Raw genomic sequence first — 22,869 nt, 5'->3', positions numbered from 1 at the left:
TCTTTTGTGCCTGGTTTCGGGGAACTCCTCTCCCCCAAAGAGCCCCTCGGGGCATTCTCTGCCTTTCTCCCTGATTCCCGCGAATCACTCCATTCAAATTCAGACACGGAGACCGAAGAGGTGGTGTCTGCAGGCGTTACAAGCCTTTCTTTCATCTGGGCAGTCAGTGCCGCGGTCAGGCTCTTTGTCTGCGCCAGCATGCTTTCCCAGATACTTTGGCATTTAGCTTTTTCGGCTAATAAATCCTTTTCCAAGGCCTGAATTCTTTTTTCATAATTTTCAAATTCGGCCAGAGTCTGGGTCACGACTGACCCCAGAACAACAGAGAAATGCTCCGTTGGAGACTCAGAAATCACAGGGTCTGAGCGCTCAGCTAATTTCTCCAGGATTTTCTCCGGATTTTTACAATTTTTCTGAGCCCAAATTAAATCAAGACCTGTGATTAGGCATCCCTTTTCTTGTAGAAATTCTATGATTGAACTACCCAGCATACACTGCGCCATAATGTTGCGGAGGGCAGAAATAATTCGTGGCCGAGTCGAGAATTTATCAAAAATAGATATTTTTTATTTTTACAAAACCCGCCCCCACAACTATATATGCAAAGATTAATTTCGTTTGATAAACAGGTTCAGTTGCATGAGAATTCTACGAGGATACCATTAATAATCTGACTATATATATTTGGAAGTCAGTTTTTGGAAAAGGAGTCTGCTATTAATTAATAGCGGTTTCTTACTAAATTAAGCTAAGCCAAATAACTCACTCAGGCTGGCTCGTGCAGTCGGTCTTCCTCCTCCAGCGGCTACAGGAGTCGTTAAGAGTCGTTAAGGGTCGTTAGGCAGACAAAGGTGTGCCTAACACCAAGGCAAGTCCTTTGGTCTCTCTGCAGTGCAGGCACAGGAGAGTGAGCGAACTCGTCCAGGCACACGCAAAATCCAAAGCGGGAACCCCAAAGGCGGGAAGACCCCCAATATTTATACCCTTCGCTAGACAAAGGGCAGAGTTACCACACTTTAGGCGCGAAAGCGCACGGCCAATCCCAGCCCGGCTCCAGCGCGGGAACTCACGGGGCAGTCCCCGCCCCCTTCTCGGCTGCAGGGCAGGCGAGGGGGGGGGAAACCAGGCGGCTTTTCCCCTTCCCCCCCGAAGTCCGGGCAGGAGAGGAATTTAGGGGTACAGGACTCCAGGACAGAACCTTAAGTAGTTATTAACATAAGATGAGAAAGGGTACTGGTTTATTTTTCCATGAATTCGAGATGACTAGCTGTAATCAAACAATGTCTTTACAGTAGTGGCAAACACCTATGTGTCAAGATTAATTTGATGACTCAGACACTATGCAATTATTTTAAAGGCACTTCTGTCTTTTTTTTTTCCTCTAATAGAAAGGGATATCAGAGGGGACAAATGCACTAAAATCCCTTTCTATAATCCATTATCATTAATTAAAATGACAACAAAGTTAGATTATAAACACATCCTTTACTTTGATCTAAAAATACACCCAGAGTGCTTATGCACACATTCCAGCAAGTACAAAACCCACAGCAAGCTTTTTCTGCAAGCACTGCTGTAATGCAGGGTAAGACTAACTGTCAAAATAAAGATTGGAAAACCAATTAATCCCAAATTCCTACATGAAAGACAACTCACTGGAGCCTTCTCCACTTTGTCTTGAAATAGAATCTGCATGTCAGATCTATACCACGTAATGACAAACTCTGACAATTCTTTGTTAGCGCAAGAGTTTGAACTGAGAAATGGAAATGAGAATTCCGTTTACTTTTCATTTGACACAGCTCAGCCATATTGTACATGATCTCCTCAGTTAAAAACCTCTCTACTGACAGGAAGGAATCTGATCAAGGTAGCCACGGAGTAAAAAATGAGATACCTGTAATTGCTCTGGGATATCTATAATTACGCTCAACAACTGATTGTATGCTTAAGGACAAAATTTGCTTTCATTTTTCACCTTGTCAAGTTCTTGACCTCCCTGGTATTTAACAAATAATAATTTCTGTGTAGCTATGTCACAACCTGGAAGTGCAGAAATTTCCCAAATGATTGCAGCCAAATGTGGGAATGCAAAGTGAAGAAGGATAATAACAGGTGGATGCTGACCTTGGGTCCCACAAGCATCTGACTAACTTCTATCAGAAGGGATAGATAATGGATACCTCATTAATGAGGAAAGCAAGGTGTGGTTTATGCTGATGGAGTGGCTTGTCCTTGACTATGCTAATGTGTAGGCATGTGCTTTGTGCCCTGAGAATATATATTGAGAGCCAAAATGATCAGTAAATGTCTCTGATATAATTCACATGGAATCGTCTGGAGTCCATGTGGCATCGCCATGATCACATGGATCCGTGGGGCCTTGACCATGTTCCCGTGGCAAGCTAAACAGATTTCTGCAACAGCCAAAGTTATTTGATATAATAAATTTTGGCTATTTGGATATTATATACCAGATATTTGTATATCCAGTATATGTTAAATATTGGAACGTAACTTATTTTTGTTCCTTCCTTAGCTGATATTGTTTTTCTCTACATATGCTGTAATGCTGAGGGGGAAATGGTTGATGCAGCATGAAAAGAGCAGAGGGGAAGAGCTTGCATAATACTAAAAGAAAAATATTTTTCTAACATGAGGGCAAATAAATGTGTTGAGAATTTCTAGTTCTCAAGATCTTAGCTTTTGAAAGGTGGAGCAATTAAGTACCACAACAGAAGTTCTTCCGGACTGAGAACATTAAGTTTCTTTGATTTAGTTTATAACCTGTTAGCTTGCATTCAACCATTTCTGTGTTATTTTTTTTCTTGGTCTAAAAAAAGACAGTTATGAGAGTAAAAGCAGTTAACTAGGAAATAATATTCCTTTGAAATACCGAAAGAATTCTTCTTTGAATTATCAGAGTAATTTATTTAATGTTCATTTTAAAAAAGAAAGAAAACCAAGATATACTTTTCAGAATAACCAGAGAGCTGATACAAAGGCAGAAGCAGCTTTGAAGCTTTCTAATATGTCTTTGGATATGCTTCTGATGCTGTCAACCACAAACTTCATGTGGTCGATGTCAACCTCAGATTTAAATCTCCTTTTAAAGAGAACAGCCTATCTACCTTCTTAAAAGCATGTGTCAGTTTGATAAAGAGGAGAGAAATAGGTAGTTGAAGGTGTGAATGCTTCTGGAAAGTGAAGAACTAATTGCCATGCTACTTCAGGAATTTTAAGCAATCAGAGCCCCTCCCAATCCCTAACATTCTGTAATTCTGCAAGGCTCACATAGGCCAAGAAAACATTAGCATTCCATTGAAAATGTTTTCCTTCATTTCAGTGTTTTTTTCTGACAAGGTTTCAGACAGAATATGACATCTCTCAGACCTGTCAACTGCAAAGCAACTCCAGTGACAGGAACCATCATAAATTGACTTTTCTATTGTATGAAGGTCTTATTTGCTCATTTTGACTGAAGCAGTTTTATGTCTTGATAATTTTAATCATAGCTCACTATGTAACTTGCTCTATTTATTATTTAGAACCTAAGATTCAACTTTTTCTTTGGCAAGTGTACCTCTGATATAACAATATACAGTTCTTGCTGGGAGAATCTAGCCTAAGACAGAGCACCAGCCAACATTAAACCCAAGGTTCTATGATATTCTGCTCATGTCCTTTGAGCTGTTCTCATTGCTTTCCAATCTCTTCTGCCTCTCCTATTTTAACCTTCAGTATTTCTCAGGGACACAAGTTAGCATCAAGTACAAATACTATAGATCATCAGAAAGATTAAAGCTCTTGTACAATATAGCAAGGTGTTGTGGGGAGCTACTGCTTCTCGATGTCACAGAAACATTCCAGTTCGAAAAGACCCTCAGGATCATGAAGTCCAACCCATATCCCTACTCTACAAGGTTCACACTAAACCATATCCCCAAGCACCACATCCAAAAGACTTTTAAATACATCCTGGGTTGGTGACTCAACTTCCCTGGGCAGCCCATTCCAATGCCTGACCACTCTTGCTGTGAACACAAAAAATTCCCAATGTCCACAGAAGCAAGAGGCAGTTGAAGGAAATAAACTAAAGAAAACATAATGCTGCACGTGTTTTGAGTATTTCTTCATAAATGCAGTAAGAGTAGCAACTTTTCTCTGGAGGAAGACCTCCTGACTTCTGTTCCCCATGAGCAACGCTTCCTCCTTGCAATCAGTGTTCACAAGTCTAATTTACCACTGCCAGTGGCACTGACACCACAGAGCACAACTAAATAGCCTGTGCTCACTGTGCTGATCTCTGTACTGCTGCCAAAGTTCTGGGAAGAGTCAACTTTATCCTCCTTTCTGCTCTATAAATACCAGATGCTGCCTGGTACAAGTCCACCTTTTGAAATGTCTCTCTGTATGTGGAGGTCATCTTTTGTGAAGAGACAGAATAAACTTGACCAGCAAGCAGCTGTGACTCGGAGAGTAGCAGCTCTCTTCCCTGATCTGAAATATCTGAGTTACCATAAAAAGTGAGCCAGAGTACCTTTTATTTTATTTTTGACCCACGACTTTTGAAAAAATCCCTTTGTCTGACTCTGCCCATGCTTACAATGGCTTGTAGCTGCTATAGACTGCCAAATTATTTTAAGCACCAACTTGAGTTCCAACAACAAAAAGAAGAATCACCTGAGCATTTACTTTCTCGCAAGATTTACTGAGGTTATAATTGTTTTTTTTCCCCACTTCCAGTGGCTAATTTTTTGAATACTTCACATTTTTTCACAGGGAATATTTCTTTTGGTTTAGAGGATTATGCACAACACCAAAATTTACAGCTGGAGGAATAGCTGCTTCACCACACTGAAATCAGATGTTTTAAATTCTTTATACTTTTACGAGAGTACTCAAGCTTTCATTTTCCTAACCAACAGCCTAGTTACAGCTGAAAGGACAACACCACTTTCAACTTTACAATGCCTGTTTAATGCTGGGCACATCCAGGCTCTACTGCATGCCAGAAACAGTGAATTCTTGTTTATATGGAATATGTACACATAAATGTCATAGGCACATTCAAAGCAAACTATTAATTGCTAACTAGCAAGAGCTTAAAGTCATATTTGAGGAACTAGAATAGTCTGCTCATTTATTCTAGCAGTTTATACTCCAGATAAAGCCTAGGAGCAGAACAAGAGGACTGTGGCTAACACACAGTATTTACACTCAGAGTCCTTTAACTTTCTCTCATCAATATTTGGAGAAATGTGGAACAGTACCACATAACAATGACTGTTGAATCTCATTTCAGAGTGTCTTTGGTAGCTCTTTCGGTTCAATGAAAGAATTGGCGTGTTGAAGCCAGTAGTGGACAATACTGTTTTGTATTTGTTCCTTCTTTTCACCTTGTTTGTGAAAAGAAACCCCAACTTTTAAACTAAGGGGGTATTAATCAACAAATTAATATATCAATAACTGCTGAGCTGTGTCCCTGTGTGCTATAAGAATATAAAACCTGTTCCAATTCTTCAACAACAGCATTTCTAGAAACTGATTCTCTTCTAGTACAATTTTCCTGCAACCTCTCTAGTTTTGAGAAGAATTTTTAGTCTAAGTTTCTGGATTTTTTTACAGAATACACTGAGAACATTTTTTAGATAATATTTTTAATTATCTGTTATAAGATACCATTACCTCTATGCCTTTGATGAAGGATAAAACCTTTGCAGTTATACCTAAATGTACCTAATGTTCCATAGTTGTTCTTCCTTCACCACCTCCTCTTCTTTTCAGATTTACAGAATTTCTCTCCAAACAAATATATTCATAGAATCAACCAGGTTGTAAGAAACTTCCAAGATCATCCACTCCAACCTATCACTCAACCCTATCCCATCAACTACACCATGGCACTAAGTGCCTCATCCAGGCTTTGCTTCAACACCTCCAGGGACGGCAACTCCACCACCTCCCTGGACAGCCCATTCCAATGCCAATCACCCTCTCTGGGAAGAACTTCCTTCTAACATCCAGCCTATACTTCCCCTGCCACAACTTGAGACTGTGTCCTCCTCTTCTGTCACTGATCACCTGGGAGAAGATACCAACCTTCACCTGACTACAACCTCTCTTCAGGTAGTTGTAGACAGCAATGAGGTCACCCCTGAGCCTCCTCTTCTCCAGGCTGCACACCCCTAGCTCCCTCAGCCTCTCCTCACAGGGCTGTGTCCCAGGCCCCCCACCAGCTTCATCACCCTTCTCTGGACACATTCCAGTACTTCAACATCTATGTGACAGATCTGAAGTTCTTGTTAGAAGTGGAGTGTTATATCCTCTAGCAGCTCAAGTCATGGTACCGTCTTTTCTGAGCTCATTACCTCCATTTCTGGTTAGTATCTAAACACTATGTACTTAAACGCCTTAGAGATGTACCAAGCATGATCTGGCATCAGTTAAGTTACTTCAAACTTTACAACACTCCACTAAGGAAACAGAAAATGAGAGTTTAACTCTTCAATCTTTTCACAGTAGTCTACCAGTAAGAGAACTAAGTGTCCTACTAAGTAGAAGACCTAAGAAAGGTTGACTCTGAAAACCATCCTGGTTCCAGGTAATCTCAGCCCACCATGTCATCACCACCATATTCTGTGCAAAAGCTCTGCTTTTCCCCTCAGTTTGAAGTTGATCACAGTGTGATCAAAAATGCAATATGAGAGATGTAGGTGGACAGGCAGAGCATTTTCTGTTCTTTTGCAAGAGCCAAATGCACTAAATATCACTGTAAATATACCTATTCTTCCTTAGATTTTGTTTTTCTGTGGCTTTGTTTTTTTTTTTTTTTAAAGTCTTTTGTACTTCTGGACATTTAACATTATCTTTAAATACTGGTTAAACTTCTATACAGCAAGCCTAGAGCATCAGCAAAATTTACTCACTGAACACCATGCAAAATCCAGGCTGCATACATTAATCTACATATTTTACCGTCATGTAATGAATGTCAGCGCAAAACCTATGAGGGAAAACAGCCAACTGGATCCGACAGTGGTGCCTATCATAAACACTACTTTCCCCCCTTCACTCAAGTTTTGATTACTTTAATTCTTTCCTGCTTCATGATTCAAGCTGTCAAGATGCTAACTATACATGCTGTCAGGCAGAAACACCTCAAAGTATTCCAAAACCAGCTGTGAAGGAGGATGTTGCATGTGTTTCATTCCCCATGAATTGAAGGAGTTTATGGAGATTAATTTCATTCATCTCATGTGGTTATTTGATCAATATAGGATCCAAAATAAAACTTAACTCAAGCAAGAGTGTTATTCCTTCTATTAATTTTATGAAACAAAACCCCCTCAAAGTAGTAGGTCATCTATTGTGAGAGAAACACCAACTACCACTTAGAATACACACAGCAGGTACAAACTCCTATTAAAGTGGTACCACTGTTACACAATTATTTCAGAATCACAGTGTCTTACATCTCTCACCACGATTCAGAAAACATCCAATCCAGACCTAAAGCTTTTAAAAATGTTGAGTCTCACAGCAACTTACTGTTGAGGAAAAATTTCAGATGGAAGCATCTACATTTCTACCATTTTTTTGGTCCTAACTTTGTCTGTCAATGCATTCTTCTGCCTCATATTGTAGGAAGCATTTGAGCACCATCCTCTTCAAAATAATAACCTTCTCTTTCACACCAGAGTATTAAACACTTGGCTCAAATTTTCATGATCAGTCACCTTTCTCAAGCCTACCAGGAAGGCTGGGGATGGACTGTAAATACATGCTCTTGTAATGACAGGACAAGTGCTAATGGGTTTAAACTAGATGTTAGGAAGAACTTTATAGTGAGTTCTTTACTGGAACACGTTGCCCAGGAAGGTTGTGGATGCTCCCTCACTGGATGTGTTCAAGGCCAGATTGGATGATGCCTTGAGCAACCTGTTCTAGTGGGAGGTGTCCCTGCCTATGGTGGGGGGTTGGAACTGGATGAGCTTTGATGTCCCTTCCAACCTAAGCCATTCTATGCTCCATGCTCTGTTCTCTTTCTGGTGGTCATGAACTTGTTATTACCATATTAGAATCACACTGAATTTTTAAAGCTTCACTGGCTTCACAAAGTTTCACTTAAATTAAAATGCCAGTATTTCAAAACCTTCCCAACTTCTTCCTAATGTCTAATCTAAGTCTACTCTCCTCTAGCTTGGATCCATTCCCTCTAGTCCCATCACTACCCAACACCCTAACAAGTCCCTCACCAGCTTTCTTGTAGGTCCTCTTAAGATACTGGAAGGCCATAATAAGGTCTCCTTGGAACCTTCTCCAGACTGAACCACCCCAGCTCTTAGCCTGAAGAATGGACCAATGTATCACAGTATCACCAAGGTTGGAAGAGACCTCAAAGATCATCAAGTCCAACCCATTGAAGGAACAATGTCAGAGTTATAAAGTCATCATACTTCCTGTTAATGTTTTAAAACTCTTTGATAAAGGACTAAAATTCTCATCTGAATTAATGATGATTTCAAGATAAATATGCTTGGGCATGTTTAGAAATCAAGACCAGTTAAATTGATTTTAACTGAAATGAAGACCAAGACAGACTAGTAGAACTGCTCACTTAGCCCTGCACGGTTTGAACACACCAAAGCATACATGTAATGGATTCCTCACGAGAGTTTTTCAATCTGGTTGAGACTTTGTAGGAAAAGTTTACTTAGGAGTATTTCCATGCTGACACCATGTTGGTACTTCTATTACTATTATTATCATTAAGTACTCTAGTTGGTAAACAGAGATGAAAAAGTTATATGCATGTACAGAAAGTATAGCTTTTCTTAATATTGTGGTATTTCACAAGTTAGTCTGCCAACATCAATGTAGTTCCTCTGACATGACAAAATATAAACACTGGAAGCTTTGACACACTAGAAATCATGGTCTAAAAAAATTTAGCAAGGTGTGGTAGCTAGATTCTATGGCTTAACTGAACTAACAGAACCATGAATATATTCCACATGGAGATGCTATTTCAAACAACAAGGGCAGAAACACCACCGAGAGAAATACCCCATCCTTTTGTCAGCTGAATTACAACCATCCCCACTTTCAAAAGTCTCCTACTTCCTCGAATATAAAATCCTGCCATGCTACTGAGAAATATATCACAACATTCATTTTCAGTATATAAATATTTGTGTTTCAGAGAATGCAGTTGTTTGCTCCTTGCATTAACTAGTTCAAAAGTAAACATCATATTGTAGCTGAATAATATGTTGTTCTTACCTGTCTTGAAAAGCTAGTTTGTCCCTTGTTTAAGGTTCCCTTGATCTGATGCCTGTAGCAGCTAACCTTACATGAAACCTTGTGACAGGGGAGAGGCTCTCATTTCCATCACTTAAAAAAAAAAAGAAAGAATTAAAATAAATATGACAGATCCTTTCATGAAGTAGCCTCTAGGCTACCTTGACTAGTTCTTGTCACAATGTTGTCATAGTGACAGTGACATCAATATACTTCATGCCAATCAACACAGCCATTTATCTAGAGAAAACATCAGCATTGATTCCTGAGTCTATTTGCTATTGATTTTCTTTTCAAGTCTCATTAGACTATTTATTTTGTTTGCCCTATTCCTTAATTTGAATATGATGGTACTAATTCTTCTGGCTGTAAGCAACATCGTGGAGAAAAACAAAACAAGAAACCAAGCCAAACAAACAACAACTAAACAATGAACCATGAAAAAAACGAACTCCAAACACACAACCCCCCACCCACAACCCCCCCCACCCAACCACACAACCCTCCCCAACACAACACCAAAACCCAAACAATTTGAAACTGGGATAACATGAAAACAAAACCTCCAAACAACCTGACTGTAAAATGTCTCTATAGGAAGTAGACCTAACTGTGTTATTCTCTGTTGATAACAGAAGTAAACTTAAGACTACAGGGGAGAAACTTTGGCATTCGCTCCAAGTATTTCTCTCAAATTGTGTGACTTCTAACAAAAAGTTTTCTGATTCTAGCACTCACAAACGACTGACACTTCAGTCCTAAACAGACCACTCCTTTTCCCCCCCATGTTTATTCAACACCTTAAGTGGGAATTAGCCTAGTGCACATATCAATTTCTTAATAAGAGGCAGTATCACTTTATCAGAACAAATCCAACACACTCTCATCTCCTGAACATTCCATGTATTTGTAATCAGAAATACTTGAAATAAAAGCTATAGTTGCATAAGAAGAAACATGGAGAAGTTGGTTAAATTTGATAAGTAAGCTTTTTCCTGTCACTAGCCACATTTAGTTTATGGTTGAAGCCAGTGCATGTAACCTGCCAAAGCAACTGACTCCACTGCTTCATTATCCATGTTAACTAGGATCCCCTATTCTCCAGACTAGACACTTTGTTTAGCTGGAAGAAATGCTACTATACCTAAATATAGATTTATCAATAGGTAGCAAGCAATCAAATGATCAGGCTTACAAATAAGACAAAATTTAACAGAAATTGTTAGTCTATCCATGACTCGCCAAATACCCATAACCAAAGTCTTCACAAGCAAAGAAAGATTTGGGGCTCAGAAGATGAGCTGGTTCACAAAGGAACAATGTTTATCAATAGCTACTCTCAGATGGTCAAACCACAGCCTTTTCCTCAGGAAGTGCCTAAATAAAGATACACAGAAGGATCTGCGTTGTGGTACTTAGGTTGCTACACTTCATGCCAAGCATAAAGGCTTCTCTTATTTTGCAATGCAATTACTGCACCACATGATAGTCAAGACCAGCTCTTCACTATCAGCACCAGTTAATGTGAGGTCTGACTGCCTCAGGCATTTTGTAACCATCCTTAAATTATTGTATTACAGGCTTTGAAAAGTTTGACCAGAACTGCATTAAAAAGCATGAGCAATAGATAAAAAAAATAAGTCCTTTGAGTTGGTACTTGGAGCACTGTCAGGTGCATTTATATCAGTGTGAGCATATACTTTAAGTACAAAAACAGCCTTCCTGATTGAACCATGCAACCTGGGAGCAAAGACTCCAGCCTATGGTACATAAACTCAAAATGAAGAAAGCACACTTGATTTGTTTATAAAGTAAACCTAAAGGAAAATCATTATTATTTAACAGCTTTTTAATGCCTAAATTGCAAAATATTGTATTATAAACACTGGAATGCTTTCTAAGTTATTTTTAATGTTGTTCTTCATGACTGATATCTACATTAGAGGATTACTCATCCAGAAGGCCAACAGAGAGACAAACATCTACCAGCTGCTCTTCTTAATCATCTGACACTGAATTCTTCATCTATCTCTACACAAGGCACTGTTCTTTCACAGAACAATGCAAGACAAAGGCTCAGTACTGATGTGAAAACATTCTGTGACTGCTTTAAATGTTAAATGAGCTTATTTTTAAACATATGTAGGATTGGATATATGGATATTGATGATAAAGGTGATGAACAGTGTCCCTCAGCAGTTGCTCAAGATGTCATGCTATAACAAACCATGCTTACAGGACGAATGTAGCATCTTTAAACTTCACAGATAACAACCTACTACTTTTATGTTGTGTGCAGAACCTGTTTCAAACTGTTTTCTGCAGTGAATTTATAACTACAATGCTGTATGATAAATGTGGCAGTCTTACATGTTTTTCATTTCAATATTTCTTTCCCCTCCCCCCACAGACACATAAACCTCTCCACTGAGCTTGAGGAAGAAAATCAATGAAGATGCACATGTGCCTTCAATTCCCTAAGTTACCTTCCAGTAGTCTCTGACACCAACCATATAACTTGTACTCAAATGCAACATCTCTTCAGTTTTGCTGGTTTTGTACACAGCAATAGGGAGTACTCCAGTCAGATGGTAAACTACCATTACACAACATGAAATGCAAATAGCAGGATAGAAAAATTTGTAGGCAAAGAGAGAAATCCATTGGACCCTTGCACCAAGATATCCCCAAATGCTTGCAGTAACTATAGGTTTAGGGCAGACTATTTTAAGTGGTCTTATGCATTCACTTCAGTGTTTCTATTGCTGATATTACCATTTAGTAACAGGATTAGCAGCCTGTTTTGAATGTTTGGGTTTAACTCAATGCCTACATCTGAAGCAAGTAAATTATTCTAACTTAACATATTTTTAGTTGTGTTTCAACTTAAATGATAATTCAGATGTTACATGACTAAGCTTGTTGGGTTTCAGTTGTAGATATGCAATAAAATAGTGAGAAATACTGTGTTTTCTTGCAGTCTCACCATTTTTTGGTTGTTTTTGATGCTGTACAGTCTTGAGTGCTCACTACCCCTACCATTTCTAGATTGAAGATCTGAGTAAGTAACGTTCAAGTACAGATTGTTTCCGAGTCTAGCAATGGTTCTTTAATGGTGATGACACACTCAGCTTCATTGCCTCCCTTCATGGATCAATGGACACACTGCCAGAAACTTAGCATATAAGATAAAATGAGAGTTTAGGGCAGGCATCTCAGAGTGTAAAGATCATCCTGACAACAGCTCATGCTGACAAAACAGCAGTGTGGAGGGAGCTTGAGAAACTGGAAAGAAACATGACTGACAGGCAGCATAAGACAAGATATTATCCTGAAGCATCGACTTCTATGCAGAGAACCGAAAGCCAGGATCCTTTTGTTCAGCTGGATCTGCTGGCATGCAGCCTGACAGCCAAGTGTGTGTTTCCTACTGAAAACTTGCATGCAGCACACTTGAGAAAGTCTGTGGTGTTTCCCTACTGTTTTGTTAAAGCTTGAAGTGTTAACACATGCACAAATCACGGCAGTGATTGCTTTCCCTGCTGGAAGCACTCAATCTAACTTATCACTCCATTCTTTCAGTTACACTTCAGTGTGTCACACATGACAGCTTCACCTCCAGCTCACTGCAAGGTACACACTAACACAACTGAAACCCAACTTAAAGTCTACCTTTCTGTTAGTGTTGTGGTTAACTTCTGTGTCTTCAGCTATGTCAGAGATTTATTATTCTTATTACACTTGCAGAATTTTATTTAACAAACTCAAGCCTGATATTCGTATTTTAATGGTATCTAAGCCTCCCCTTCTCAGAGCTGGTTTTGTTGATGGGCACATGAAAAGAAATTTAGGTTGTGATTTCTCTCTCTCCTGATAATCTCACAGGATAGTTTGCTTTTGTTTTCTTCTAGTCTGCTAATAGCATGGGCAAAAATAATGTTTCTGACAATTCGAAAGCTGGGGAAGCATAATACAAGTGGTCTGATTAAAGTGGCTCCTCTTTGGGGGTCTTTACAGGTATTCTCACTGATGCAGAGGCAGAAGTCTGGGCTGTGTCAAAATATCAGCGAGTCATCAGGGTGTCTCTTATTTTCTTATATAAATTCAGTCAGAAGAGCTAAGATGTCCTATTTGTCCCAGGGATACAGGTGTCTGTGCTCTGCATTTTTTAAATATAATCTATCAAGAGAAACACCACCACACCCTTTTCTACACTGCAGTCAGGAAACTCATCTTGGTAATTACCAGGTTGATTTTGAATCTGGAAAGCTTTGTTGAATCAAAATTCTTTCAGAGATGGCCTGGCTTTCATTCTGCTCATTAATTTTACAAACAATATTCAACAATGACAAAAATTTCAGCATCACCCAATAGCTTGGTCAGTAGATTAGAAAAAACCCATTTCCTTGAATTTGCAGCCAACATTATTCTAAAACAGGCTTAAGACCTGATGTGGAATAAATTTAGACTTAAAAATCCCAAAAGAAAACAAAAAAAATAAACCCAAACAATCCTTCAAGGACACATCCCCCCCCCAAAACCAGTCACAACAAATGTAGGGAAGCTGTCTGAAAGAATGTAATTGGCTTAAGCCAACTCCATGCACATATTTCAGCCCAGACACAGTACAAGGATAAGACAATTCTGTACATTTTCAACATCGCTGGTATTGCCTAGGCAAAACACAGAGTTGAACTAACAGAGAAGTAATTGGCAGAACATCAGTATGAAATTATCAGGAAGTAGATGTACAAGCTACAGCTTAAGGTAGGTTTTAAGAAGCTGGGGTTGTTCAGTCTGGAGAAAAGAAGGCTGAGAGACCTCCTCACTTTCTACACCTACCTGAATGGAGACACTAATGAGATGAACGTGAGCCTCTTATTACTAACAAGTGACAGGATGCGAAGAAATGCCCTCAAGCTTCACCAGGAGAGATATAGATTGCAAGTAAGTGAGAATTCACTGGAAGGGTTATCAAAGACTGGAACAGGTTGCCAAGGGAGGTGGTTAAATCCCTGTCCCCAGAGATGTTTAAAGAGACACAGAGATGTGCTAAGGGACGTGCGTTAGCACCAGGCCTTGCTCAAGTTTGATGATAGTTGGACTCCAAGATCTTACAGGCCTTTTCCAACCAAAACCATTCTATGATGCTAGAGGAGGCTCAAAGGTGATCTCATTGCTGTCTACAACTACCTGAAGGGAGGCTGTAGCCAGGTGGGGTTGGTCTCTTCTCCCAGGCAACCAGCAACAAAACAAGGGGACACAGTCTCAAGTTGTGCTGTGGGAGGTCTAGGCTGGATGTTAGGAGCAAGTGCTTCACAGAGAGAGTGATTGGCATTGGCATGGGCTGCCCAGAGAGATGGTGGAGTCACCATCCCTGGAGGTGTTCAAGAGAAGACTGGATGAGGCACTTAGTGCCATGGTCTAGCTGACTGGGTGATAGGTTGGACTGGAAAATCTTGGAGGTCTCTTCCAACCTGGTTGATTCTATGATTATAACAGTAATCTGTATAAAGTTAACCTTCCTTCAACTGCTCAACGTTAAGCACCACAGAAGAAAATTTACTCACTGTCTTCCTCCTTATGTTCCTGTTTATCCAAGCAATGAGAGAGGTATTTTATCCTAAGTTGGTACAAAAATATGTATTTGGCTGCTCTAAAAACAAGAGACTTAACAGGAATGTTTCTGTGAAGTCACACTCAGTTTAACTAAGCAGCCATCCCTTCAGAAAAAGTTCATCTGGAGCACAGCTAATTTCATTCAGCAGAAGTTACTGTGACCTTTAATTGCATATTAACACTTCTGATTTGAGCTGATGACCATTTCCTGGGTCTGGCTTCTGAGACACAGTGATAGCAATGAGTAATTCCTGACCTTTAGCCATTGAATTAACATCTCTAATTGTAAATGAGAGAGCAGTTAAACCAAAATGCTTCCTAATGAAGTAGCTTATATGACTATTATTTGGCTGATCTGCTACAGAACAGCAATTCTCTCAGAAATTGGGAAGGATTTTTTTTTTCCTTGGGACTTTGCCAATTTCTATAATATATATTGCCTTACACAGCTGTAGTTGGAAAGGGTATGTCAATGCTGTATCTTGTCTGCTGAAAGAGCGTTAATATGTCAATGCTGCTTGAATTTGTTACTACTTGGCATGTTTCTTTCTGTGTCTTAGTGTACCAAGTCACAGCCTGTAATCAAACCACTGCAAGATGTGACTTTGTCAAATCTCTTGGAGTAGGCTGACAAATTTATACTTATCAGTGCTGGATGTTCTTCTGCCTCTCTACTCTGCCCTGGTGAGGCCACAACTGGAACACTGTGTTGAGGTCTGGGCTCCTTAATTCAAGAGAGACAAGGATCTGCTGGAGACAGCCTGACAGACTGCTATGAGGATAACTTGAGACGTCAACATCTCTCCTGTGAAGGAAGACTGAGAGAACTAGTTCTCTTTGGTCCTGAGAAGGGATCTCATCAATATCTATAAGTGTCTGAGGGGTGGGCGTCAGGATGAAGGTGCCAGGGTCTTTTTGGTGGTGCCTAGTGATAGGACAAGGAACAGTGGGTACAAGCTAGAACACAGGAGGTTCCACCTTAACGAGGAGACATCTTTACAGAGAGAGTGACAGAGCAGTGGAATAGGCTTGCCCAAAGAAGTTGTGGAGTCTCTTTCTCTGAAAACTCAAAACCTGCTTGGATGTGCTCCTGTGCAGCCCGTCCTAGACAATCTTGCTGTTGTGGGGGCGCTGGATTCGTTGATCTCTAGAGATCACTTCCAACCCCTAGAATTCTGTGAGTAAAATTAAAAGCAGAAAGCATTTCTGAAGTTTTAACAACAGCTGTGTTCTGTTGCAGCCTTTGAGAGAAACTGAATTGGAAAGAGAATTTATTCTAAGATAATAATTATAACTACATGGTTTGGGAAAAAAAATAGATATATTCAGGAAGTGATAAAGTCCCCAAAGGACATACTTGTCCTTGCTTTCCCTCTGTAGTTATTAGGCTTCCTCCAGCATATCCACAGCTTAAGGGTGTTTTGAACTGTTGAACCAGCACGCTTAGTGTACTAGCATGAAACCAGAGATAGCTGCTAGGTAATCCTGCTAATGTAATGAGCATTCATATTAATTTTGAAATCTTCATTTTAGGTAGCCACTTTTACTTTGCTCTTAGCTAATTATCTCTTAGCTCAGATCTCCTAATGAGATGAGGCAATCCCTACTAAATTTTCTTATGCTGGAATTCTCAGGTAAGAAAACAAAACCAGTGGAATGCCAGCTCAATATTTCTGTTATGAGAACTGAATCACCTAGAGGCTGAAAAGAGCCCTTGGTTATTTTTGGTAGCATATTGAAACCAAAAGCTGAAGTCAACAAAAATTAGCATGATGCTGACATGCCTCAGAAATATACACTATATATTTTTTTCCAAACCTACCCCTTCTGTATGTTCTGTTGAACAAATACTACATTCAAAGCAGTATAATTGTGTTAACAATAGAAGGCATCTCTGAGGGGGTGTAGAAAGCAGGAAGATAGAATCATAGAACTAACCAGGTTGGAAGTTACCTCCAAGATCATCCAGTCCAAACTATCACCTAGCCTTGTCCAGTCAACCAGACCATGGCACTAAGTGCCTCATCCAGGCTTTTCTTGAACACTTCCAGGGACAGTGACTCCACCACCTCCCTGGGCAGCCCATTCCAATGCCAATCACTCTCTCTGCCAACAATTTCCTCCTGACATCCAGCCTAGACCTCCCCCGGCACAACTTGAGTCTGTATCCCCTTGTTCTGTTGCTGGTTGCCTGGGAGAAGAGGCCAACCCCTACCTGGCTACAGCCTCCCTTCAGGTAGTTGTCGACAGCAATGAGGTCATCCCTGAGCCTCCTCCAGGCTAAACCACCCCAGCTCTCTCAGCCTCTGCCCACCCATCCAGCCTGTCAAGGCCCCTCTGCAGGGGAAAAAAGTATCTCAGAAGACTGAAGTCAGAACATTTTCTACACCATTCAAAAAATCACAGCAAGAAACAGATTATAGAAACCTGAACATACTGAAGGTTTTCTTAACTAAAAACTGAAACCAGAAAGTCTAGATAAACACCTGAATAGATTAAGAAATTATTCTGTAAAACATGAATACCCTAAAAAAACCCCCAAACTATTAGGCTTTCAAAGTCAATGGATATGAACTTAAATGGTTTCTATTTTGAGTACACAAAAATCTGTAGCTGTTAATGACTGCTGATTCTTCTTTGCTTCTATTGTGATGTACATGTATGTGTGTGTTATACATTGTAATTAGAACATTCAGTACAACCTCTGTCTAAAGACCCTTGGAGTCAAATTAGTTATTACACCTGTAGGCTTTAAACACCCACGTTGCTTTGTGGACTTGTTAACCACTCATCATTCCACAGAGAATAAAACACAAGGTCTTTGCTCTTTACACCTCAGACTGAGTCTTGCCATCAGATCACCTTGCTTTTTCATTAGCATATGAAGCACATAAGTATTTAAAGCCATACTAGAGGAATTATTACTTCTACTGCAAAATACATTGTGAATCTGGGCAATTAATAAAAGAGATAACTGCATTATGCAAGCTAGTTATAGCAATCAAGAAAAAAAATCCGCCATGATATAGCAAACCTCATTTGCAGCCCTTTTATTCACAAGCTATAGGATCTGAAAGCTTATTAAAATGATACAGGAAACTGAACGGGCCTGGGTTTTTACTCCCTTCCTATCCTCTTTTCCTCCATGTCAGCACAACTTACAAATGTTTCCTGTCAGCTTTTTCCCTTTATGCCTGTTCTCCACTGTCATCATGCACTTTGTTTTCATTGACTGTTTTCATCTCTGCCCTTCTCTAACTGTAGTAGCTAGATTTCTCCAGCTCCAACAGCCTATTAAAGACGTGTCCAAAATACTGATTACATGTCTTCCCCTGCATTCCTGAAGCACTGGCAGAGTACTGGTTCGAAGTCCTGGCCACCCACTGAAGATTTGCCAGGCACTTGCTCAGCTTCCTAAAGTCATTGATATCCTGTTTCTGGTTGTACAAAATTGAAAAAGGTTCCTGCTTTATTTTAGAAGGATGAGAAGCCATTCCTTAACTGCAGTTACACTCCAAAAGCCTTAAAATAAATTAGAGCAAAGAGCTTCTGCCACCTTTCTGCCTCCACTGGGCTTAGTCAAGGAGCTGCTTCCATACGTACACTCAACAAGGCTGCACACTGTTAATCTAGTTGAAGTGTTACAAGCTGGAAAGCAGCTACAGAGACCAAGCTGAGGGGATTGAAGCCTTCCTTTGTGCTCTATCAGTGTAATGCTGCTTGCATGCTGAATGCTTTTATTTCCTTCCCCTACCCCCAATGCTGCCAACAGCAGTGAAATATTTTTACTTGCAGAAAGTTAATTCCAAAAAAGCACTAATAAAATTGAGAGAGGTATTACAGAACTGAAAGAGCCCCTGAGCTGGACCCTGCACTGGACCTGAGCAGTATGATACTAACCAAAAAGCAGAATCAGTTTATATCCTAAAAGCATCAGACAATTTGTCAGTAGAGGAAGAGCAGTTACAGCTGCCTGCAAGCAGAATAATGTACCTTAGGATCTTTTACTAAAGCTGTTTCCCCTACTCACTACATTCCTTTTGCCAACAGCTCAGTCCACTGTCAGCACTGCACTGCTGCCTAAACTCTAGAATGGATGAGTTTTTAGCACAGTATCATGCTAACAGAAATCATTGTTAGCCTGGTTTCCCAAGAAAGTGAGGTTTGTACTGTAATGCATAAATATACATGTATTTTTTCCTTAACTCTGAACTGCATATATTGTTTTGCACCAAATTTTCAGAGAATTCCAAACCCTATTATCTTCTTTAGAAGTTTATGACGTATGTGATCGGTGGGAGGAAAAACTCTCTAATGCCTCCCACCAAGCTCAATTCCCATGAGAAAGCAGAGAGACAGAAAAGGTTTGAAAACTCCAACTATGGAGCAGGAGGAGGAATTGACTTTCTTTAATGGCAGTTTTCACCATAGTAAGTGTGAGGGAATTATACCAGGAGGCAGGTTTTTGTGAAGCCGTGCTTAATTCATTTTGCTGCCAGCAGAACTCCTATTGATAGATCTGTGCTGCGTCACCCAGTGCTGAGAAATGCTTCTGTCACACTGAAGGGCACTGTAGTGTGTCTCGGGCTTGCTGACAAATACCCCTCTTACATTGCAAACACTTCATTCTTTCTTACTCAGTTTCTTTGAAATCAAATTTCAGAGTAAGAATAGCTGCAAGAACTTTGGTGAATAGAAACAGGAAGACAAAAAGAAGAGTTAAGAAAAGGAAACCAGTAGCCAGTATGATGCAGTTCAGAATTATTATTGTTTTCACCCTAGAAAATGTAAGGGGAAGAAAAGTGTTAGGGACTCCTTTGAAGCTTTTAAAAGGAAAATATAATTGTGAAAATCCTTTTGTTTTACAAATTAAACCAAGTGCTCCATTTAGCTTTAAGGTTGTGATTTGTTGCAGACAGGTTCTTCCTTGTACATTTGTTGGATCTGTCCTTATAAGATGAACCAAAATAAGCTCCCAGGAAGAGTTCAGAAATTCAGTTAAGCTTCGCTCTTTAATAAACAAACTAGCATTCTGCTTTTGTAACAGTGTGCTAGTTTGAGCCTAGCTGGGATATTTTACTGAGAGGAATTAGATGATAGGATGTGAAAAGGAAACAACAGTGATGTCTACTTGACTGGTAGGCTTGCCGAGATGTATAAGAACAAGAATATAATTATAGATAACAGAGTTGCTCTTTGGCTCTGGCTGCATGCACTTGTCTAATCTGCTGTCTGGGTAACTAATCCATCTGCTTCCTAACCCCCTGGCTTATTCTCCAAACTCACCTTGAATGTAAGGCAAAGTCTGGGATGAGGTAAAGGTGTGTAAAGGAAGTGGAAGGGAGGGTGAGAGTCCTTCTGGGGACTCTGGTTTCTGGGAGGGCTGTTGTGTTTCTATATTACTTTTAACTTGCATATTTCTGTCTATAGCTGTACAGATTGTAAATACCTGCTTGTCTATTATGCTAAGCTGTAAATATAAAGCCTCATTCTTTAATTTCCAGCTGCTGAGGCTAGTCTGGGTGATTTTTCTTAAGTGTGTGTGTGGGGTGGTGGTTACAACCCAAACCATCACAAACAGCTTCCATCTGAAGATTTCCATGTACTTCAAATTACTATTATTTAAAGAACATGTCTAAACTGTTAAAAAAAAAGCATTGCCTCTGTCTAATGCATTCAAACACTTTCAATACACTATTACCACAGTTTGGTCAGATTCTGATTTTCTAAAAATGTTGTTTCAAAAGGAATTTTCAAGTGGACTAGAAAAATAATTCAATGCTATTTCATTTAGGCTGATTCTTAATACTCCTCCATCAAGGTTTTCTGATGCTTTAAAAAAAAGAACATATTTTTTAGCTGTTTTGGTCTTCATGTACATCAATATGTTCCACTTCCAAGTAGAATATGGATTAAATTTCCATCTCATTTTATTCAAATACATACTACAACTTTCACCCTGAAATTCTATTTCTGAGTATGGCTTGTTTTCCTCATGTTTTCAAGACAGCCTTCTTATCTATTTGACTAGGTATGACTCATGGTATTATATTTTTTTTAGTACTTTGGAGTTGATGAAGCATTTGCCTGCGCAGATGTCTCAACATATTGCTGTACAAACTCAGTATGAGTTTTCAGACTTTTAACAATATGGCACTGGCTTCTTTGGAGCATAACTTTTACATGGATAATTTTCTGCTTAGGGTATTATCTAACTGATTCAAATTACTTACATGCAGTCCTGTAATACTAGAGAAGTCTGTGGCTATAGTATGAGTAAAGCAATATGGAATTAGTGTTATTTACGCTGAGTATATCTGTACATTCGTCAGACCCCACCTGTTGTACTGTGTGTAGTTCCCAACACAAATAGGACATGAAACTGTTAGAGCCAGTCCAGAGGAGGGCCACGAAGATGCTCAGAGGGCTGCAGCAGCACTGCTATGAGGACAGGCTCCTATAAGACCTCAGTGGGACACAGCTGAACTCCCTGCCAGCCATCTCCCCCATGAACGACAAGATAAGAATGCATGCTGTTCCAAGAGACAGACGAAGGGAAGAATGGCAGGGAAGACAAGAGGAAGAGATCAGTCAGGCACTATCTTTTAAGCTGTGATACCAGAAGACAGAAGAGAGTAACAACATTACAATATCCTAGGAGGAGCAGGTCCACCCCCCTGAGATGGGTCTCTGTCCCTATGGCTTTATTAAGGGAGACTTAGGAACCCTCAAGCTACCACAATCAGACTGGAGGAAGAGGCAGCAGTGAGAGGCTGAAGTGGCTCTGGAAAAGGCAAACCTCCAAGGCAGCATACTGCACACAACTTCAAGCACTGTTTTAGCACAGAAAGGAGACACAGAACTCATCAGGGATTTTGACCATGCTCTTCAGCAAATGCTTATAGCCGAGTGTGCTCCAGTGTTCCTTCCAGGGACATTGTTACAAAGAGAGTAGGAGAAAAACCTCCAATTCACAAAATAAAACTTTTATGAAGATCATGAAATCTGTTGAAGAAAACAATAAACAACAAAAGGTCCCTGGCTATGAGTTATACATGACTAAAAAGAAAAACTATGAGGGAAAAGGTAAATGGATAGGGGAAACAAAAGTACTAGGATCAAAGAAAGAACAGAACAAAACATTTCCTGATCCATGTCATATCCAACCTGATCCTTGAGGTTCCTTCCAGCCCTGACTATTCTGCGATTCTCCAAATTCTGTATACAGCTTTCTGTATGTACCTCTAGAGATTCCAACTCCTATCTCCCTCTTTGCATCAAGGGGAATTCCTGTATGGAAAACAGTCTATGTGGTACCAGTATTCTCATTTGTTACAGGAACATAAGCTACATGAAACAAATCCTGCAGGGACACAGAGCCATGCAAAATCTGAAATAGTAGCCAAGGACAGTAGGTTTTTCAAAACTCTTCATATTGGATGCATTTCAGTGTCCTGCCTGTCTGCCTTCCAAACAAATTCTGACACTTGTGTTCTGAGTTTCTTTACATTTTATACAGCAGACTCCACTACTGAACTTCTTCAGCCTGCCTGATATTACAAGAAAAAAAAAATACTTGTGAGCTTCAATACCATATAATTATGTTTAATTGTGATTTAAAGAGCTTATGTAATAAAAAGTATCATATTCCCAGAAAATGATTTTAAATACATAATTATACTGATTAAAGTTTACAAGACAGAAAAGCCTTATTACACATAAGAGATCCTGTTGATTCAATTGACTTCTTTAATGCCTTTGGCTACTGCAGTTCAAAGACTTTCTAACAGGAATCTTCTATGAAGACCATCTTCTGGATAAATCTATCTATTCTGTTCAATAGATATCTAATGCCCTATGAAAAAGAAAGGTTTCTCCCTGTGAAAACAGCCTCTGTTAAACTCGGATTTTAAAGGAGACGTGATATCCTTTGGCAACACTATCAGT

The 22,869-nt window shown here is 39.7% G+C and overlaps 1 protein-coding gene across 8 annotated transcripts in view; it reads right to left on the bottom strand.

Moving 5' to 3' along the window:
• The window catches only part of DGKB (diacylglycerol kinase beta), a 477,946-nt gene that overhangs the window by 399,362 nt on the left and 55,715 nt on the right, over window positions 1-22,869 (bottom strand). For 7 of the 8 annotated variants that reach the window (XM_064167184.1, XM_064167194.1, XM_064167193.1 and 4 more), the window contains one exon: window positions 9,286-9,396. The exons of the other annotated variant lie outside the window; for it this stretch is intronic. The gene's annotated coding sequence lies outside the window, so the exon portion shown is untranslated. The remainder of the gene's footprint in view (window positions 1-9,285; window positions 9,397-22,869) is intronic. 8 annotated transcript variants of the gene reach the window in all.

The sequence above is a fragment of the Pogoniulus pusillus genome, chromosome 28, assembly GCF_015220805.1.
Source record: "Pogoniulus pusillus isolate bPogPus1 chromosome 28, bPogPus1.pri, whole genome shotgun sequence".
Taxonomy (NCBI): Eukaryota; Metazoa; Chordata; class Aves; order Piciformes; family Lybiidae; genus Pogoniulus; species Pogoniulus pusillus.
The sequence above is the reverse complement of the archived record's forward strand: the minus strand, read 5'-3'. Positions and strand labels throughout refer to the sequence as shown.